The sequence below is a fragment of the Stegostoma tigrinum genome, chromosome 11, assembly GCF_030684315.1.
Source record: "Stegostoma tigrinum isolate sSteTig4 chromosome 11, sSteTig4.hap1, whole genome shotgun sequence".
Lineage (NCBI taxonomy): Eukaryota > Metazoa > Chordata > Chondrichthyes > Orectolobiformes > Stegostomatidae > Stegostoma > Stegostoma tigrinum.
The window spans coordinates 82,501,067-82,506,394 of NC_081364.1; the positions used below are offsets into that span (position 1 = coordinate 82,501,067).

At 43.3% G+C, this 5,328-nt stretch overlaps 1 non-coding gene across 1 annotated transcript; it reads left to right on the plus strand.

The window, feature by feature from the left end:
* The first annotated feature begins 1,999 nt into the window (after positions 1-1,999).
* On the plus strand, positions 2,000-2,095 carry trnai-uau (transfer RNA isoleucine (anticodon UAU)). Its single transcript has 2 exons — positions 2,000-2,037; positions 2,060-2,095. It is a non-coding gene; the product is annotated as a tRNA-Ile (tRNA).
* Positions 2,096-5,328: the final 3,233 nt, after the last annotated feature.

A 5,328-nucleotide genomic window follows, 5' to 3' on the forward strand; every position in this document is an offset into this window, starting at 1 on the left:
GGGTAAAGAAGAGACGAAATTTCGGCAGCACAGGTTTATACAGTGGGATTGTTGGTGAGTATTTCAAACTAACACAAAGTTCTATATAATACTTCAAACAGTCCTTACTAAACCGACAGTGAGACAGATGCTTGATGAAAGACGCGAACACAACAAGCCAAGGGCAGCTTGAGGATGGCTCTTGTAGTAATGGGTAGGGCAGTTGATTGCTAAACATTTGCGATTTGAAGGTCGTGAGGGTTCAGAAGCCTCCCGGAGTCGACTTTCATTTCAGGCTCCAAACGAATCAATGGTGTTCTGTGAAAACTGCTTCATCAGCACTTCCTGTCATCCGGAATTCCAGTCCCTGCTGCTGACCAGCGGGCGTTCATCACCGTCCCACACACGTTTTCAGAGAATAGCTCGACCTTAGACAACTTCACGTGCACAAACCTGCATAGTTGACAGGGAAATGCAACATAACATTCCCGTTATACGTATGATTTGTCACCTTGAATATATTTAGAGATCTATAAATCCAGATTCTCAAAGTAACATGGGAGGATGGGATAGGAAAATCCATTGAAGTTTTCGATCAACTAAGATGTTAAGAAACGGTGAGTCAGTGGAGTCGGGTTGAATGGCCTCTTACTGTTTCCAGCTTTCAGTTTTGTTTCAGGCAGAGAATTGTCAACAATAACGTGGAACATAAAACAATGTAATGTAGGTCTGTGCCAACCACCATTCTGAACTGAACTGATCCCATTTGCCTGCCAATGGTTGCGTATTTCTCTATTACCTTCTTGTTCACATCCTCATGTTGTTGAGTATGGTGAATCAACAACACTGAATATCAAGTCTTTCACATTTACCCCACTGCTCTCACAACTGGGATGGACAGCTCCTGTGGTAGCATTAGGTCAGACAATTGAGGATGCTCACAAGCATTCTATCAGAGAGCATGCTCCTCCACATAGGTTTCCAACTGGTCACATGAAACAAGTTGCCATTGGAGATGTTGGAGCTTCAGGGGCAGATTACTCAATTTTCGGGAAGGAGCTCTGAATGTGGTGCTAACCATGATATTCTGATCTTCTAAATCCAGTTCTGGCCTCTTCTAACTTTACTGTTTTAAATGTGAAATTTAATTTGTCTTTGTGTTCCATTCTTATGCATTCACTCTTCATGAAAGTCTTCGAAAGCGTCCTTGAATGAAGTAATGGTGAATATTGATGACGGTGCGTCTGTCCTGTCAGTTGTGTGAATTTTGCATACGAAGTTAATGAATTGTTGCTGAATCGAATTCTGTGAAGAATTTTGTGGATGTAACATTATCTGCGAGGAATTGCTTCCCTGACTCCAGGAGAATGCACAGAGTCAGTATTGACACCAACCTCTCCTCAGGATAGATATTAATGAACCGCACCTTTGTTGAAGGTGCACAGTTTCAAAACTCTAAATGATGTAAAACTCACGAATAAACTAAGCAACGCAGGAAGCCACATGAACTGCTTTTTAACAACAAATTGTATCTTACTGGGCATTGCTCTGTGTTCTTTTCCTGAGCCTTGTGACACGGAGCCATGACACGATCAGGGCAACACTTGAGCAAGTGTAAAAAGAGGGCAGTGCCAGAGGGCATGCCAGGAGCAGCACTAGGGACACGGTGAAGTTAATTTCCCACAACAGGAACACACCCCAAACAGTAGACTGCGGGGAGAGAACTCTGAGTGAAGTGAAGTTTTGAAAGTTGGTGCCCCAGAGACAGTGGAAGTCAGTTATGGAGTGTGTTGAAGACCGCAATTGACAGATTTCTACAGAGTGCAATCATCAAGGGCTCACGGGACAGTGGTTGAAAATGTTGAAAATGCACATTTCATTGCAGTTTAGCTCTGTGTAATTACGCAAGTTCATCGAACAACTTAGGAACCACGAATGAAGACAATCATATCCCAGTTTGCAGGCAATTTCCCAAACATTGAGTTATAATTCGAAATACAGAGCTGCACAGAAACATCCTGCTCCAGTGGCGCAATTGGCCAGCGCATGGTACTTATAAGACAGTATAGAGGTGTGTGCAATGCCAAGGTTGTGAGTTCAAGCCTCACCTGGAGCAGTTTTAGTTTGTTGGGGCACAAGAGGACAATGAGGAAATTCAACTCCGAGCAACGTTTGTGGGAATTCAGCAGTTTCTGTTAATTGGGAAATTACTCAATGAATGACAAATATCCTACAAGTATTTTCAATGTGAAGAAATATCTGCGGAAAGAGAAGTTTTATTTCAGCGCAATGACATTCCTCACGTGGCTGACTGCACGCAGTTAAATTATGAGAAAAAGCTTTTAAACTCATTTCAACTTATTCACAATGCTGCAAACTCGCACAGGTCATTGAAATAATTAGAAAGGAATCAGATTTATCTCATTCAGCCCATTGAATGTTTCATTCTACTTTAGTTAGAAATTTCATCAGCTTTAAATACAGAACTGCCGAGAAGAAGGGAGGGTTCAAAATGCAAAGGAAGATAGAGTCTTGTTTGTGGATTTCTTGGATGGAGTTCAGGAACCATGAAATGTACCGGAAATCATCGGAATGTGGCCAAATATTTAAGGCACCAGTTTCAAACGGAAATTACATCTTTCAGGGATGGTTCCCTTCCGACTCGAGAGAGTTTAACGTTACTTTTTAATTGAAAACATGTTCGGTTCCATGCTTCATGGAGAATGAACGGCCAATCTTTTCCAGCTGCACGTGTACAATAAATTTCATTGCACGTGAAGTCAAAGAAATTCGAAACTATTCCCCACCCACCCACAGACTTTGTCTCACTGTTAAGGTGCCTGCGTCGGGAACTAGCGGTGCAGGTACATAAGTCTTTGAAGTTTACGGCACATATAGACAGGGTCGTTAAACAGGCATTTGGCACACTGACATTCATTGCTTAGCCATTTGAATTTAGGAGTTGGGAAACCATGTTCAAGCTGTGCAGGGCATTAGCAAGGCCTCTTCTGGAGTACAGTGTGCAGTTTCGATCGTACAGCGGGAGGAGGCATAATCTGTCGCTGGCGAGTATTAAAAATAATTTTACCAAGATTTTACCTGGTGTTGAAAGTTATAAATAAAGGTTGGATAGACTTGGACTTTATTCTCTAACCCTTTGGAGGTTGAGGGTGACCTGGCAGAAGTTTAAAAAATAACGAGACGTGCAGACAGTAATATGGTAGTTTTCTTTTCCCTGGTATGGGGGATATGAAGACCAGGGAGGAGTTGCGAGGAGATAATTTTTTTAAAAATGAGAGGCAGAACTTTGCAATGACTGTGAATAAAATAATGGCAAGTTCCAGCAGAGAAACAAGTGGCAAAGAAACAGGTGACAGTGAAGCAGGCATGTGAGGGCTAATGTGTTTCGTTTGCCAGTGACATTCACCGCTTCACAAAGTGGGGAACATTGAAGTGCAGCAGTGACGGTGATTATTTTGCAGGATATTCACCTTGCAAATGGTTTATCCGGCAGTATCCCTGATTCCATCACAATCGACAGGATGAAAGCTGCAGCAAGACGTGTGGAGCCAGTGGTGTAATTGATACTGCGTCTGAATTTGGATTGGAAGATTAAAATGTTGTATCTTCCCTCTCTGGAATGAAGTTGACAACTTTCCCGTATTTGCAAATTGACAGTTGCTTCCGAAGCGCAATGTGTACCCAGTGCTGTTTTTGTGTCAGATTCGAGCAGCTGAAGTGATTGGATCGCTGTGTTTTGGAAATTGAAAGCTGCCCATGAGCAACTTCAGCGTGGGATTACTTCAACTCACTGTTCATTTCATACCCCAGCACATGGCAATGGCTCCAATTGTCAGAGAAACTGCTTGTGTTCCACATAACGCTGTCTTTTGCCGGGGAACCGTGTGTACAGCAACAGAGCGTGGACATGATGGAGACTGAGTGCATTTAATCCTGAGGCCTCTGTCACTCTTGGGGGATATATCTGCGTATCTCCCTCTGTGGCTTAACATGAGGATGATTACTTCGAGGGGCTTTAGCATATTTTTATCATCTCAAACTTCAGTCCCATTCATTGATTTTAGGGATAATCTCATTGAAATATCCACTCTCAAATTAAGAAAACCAAAATCAGTGGAAGCAACGCTGGAAACTGGGACTAGAATAGATCTGAAGACATGCACTGACAAGATGGCCGAATGGTCTTTTTCCACGCGATTAAAACCTCCAAGATGGGGACAAACGGACCTGCTGCCAAAATAAACAATAGAATGAAAAGCCTAACGCAACGTCATTGAGAAAAGATGGCAAGGACAACAATGCTTTCCCTGGCGGTTCAGTGGTTAGGGTTTGACACTCTCACTGCTGTGGCGCGTGTTTGGTTCCCATGTTACACTTGCCAACTACCAAATTTCCCGTTGTTTTTCATGTTAGGGGTGGGGTTGGACAGTTTGATTGAGCTGAACATGAAAAACACCTTCCACTGACCAGGGTGAGTAGCAGTTTGATTCCCTTTTCTCCGAATGTGAGATTATCACTGCAAAGGCCCTTTGAGATCTCAGACAGTCTTAGATTTCATAATGAACCACATTCACACACTCCAACGCTTTTCGTGAAAAGACGTCAAACGGCGAAGAGAGGACACAGCTACAGATAACAAGGGCTCAAGCGGGATTTAAACGTGGGGCCTCTGAAAACCTCATCCATGACCCTTACACCTCAACACCAACGAACAGTTTTATCGAGCATCAGCTTTCTGTAGTAATCTACTGGACCCTCTCACCTTTGGATGTTGGAGACCTGTTTTGAGTTCGATCTGCTCCAGAGGTGTGTAATAACACGTTTGAACAGGCTGCTTACATTTAAAAAATCTCAGTTCAGGCAGTGAAAGCAACAATGAACAGCTTTTTCCCATTCTGCTCCTGCTCCCGGGCTGCTGCTGTTTGCTCCTTTCCCCGAGGACCGGGCTGTCTTCAATGGCAGATGGATCAAACCATTTCCCTCCATGGACAGGCAGTGCTTGGCGATGGTGTGCGTTTTGCAGCTCCTTCTTGAACACTGGAAGGGTGACGAAGCAGAAGACGCAGAATCAGACGTCAGGAAATTATAAACCACGATTGGAAACTGTCTTCAAATGACATTAATCAGAGACAGAGAGAAGGAAGCAGAGCTGCTTGAAAAGAGAAAAGTCAAAACTGGAGACTATTCCCTTCAGAAACTTTATATGGGATCGTTCTGTGCAGCCTGTTTGGTTCTCAGGATTCGACTTCACACAGCAATTTTGCAGAAAGTCTTTTGCAACGCGGACGTTGGTTTGTTTGTTACGACCGGGCAGGGATTGATATCTGA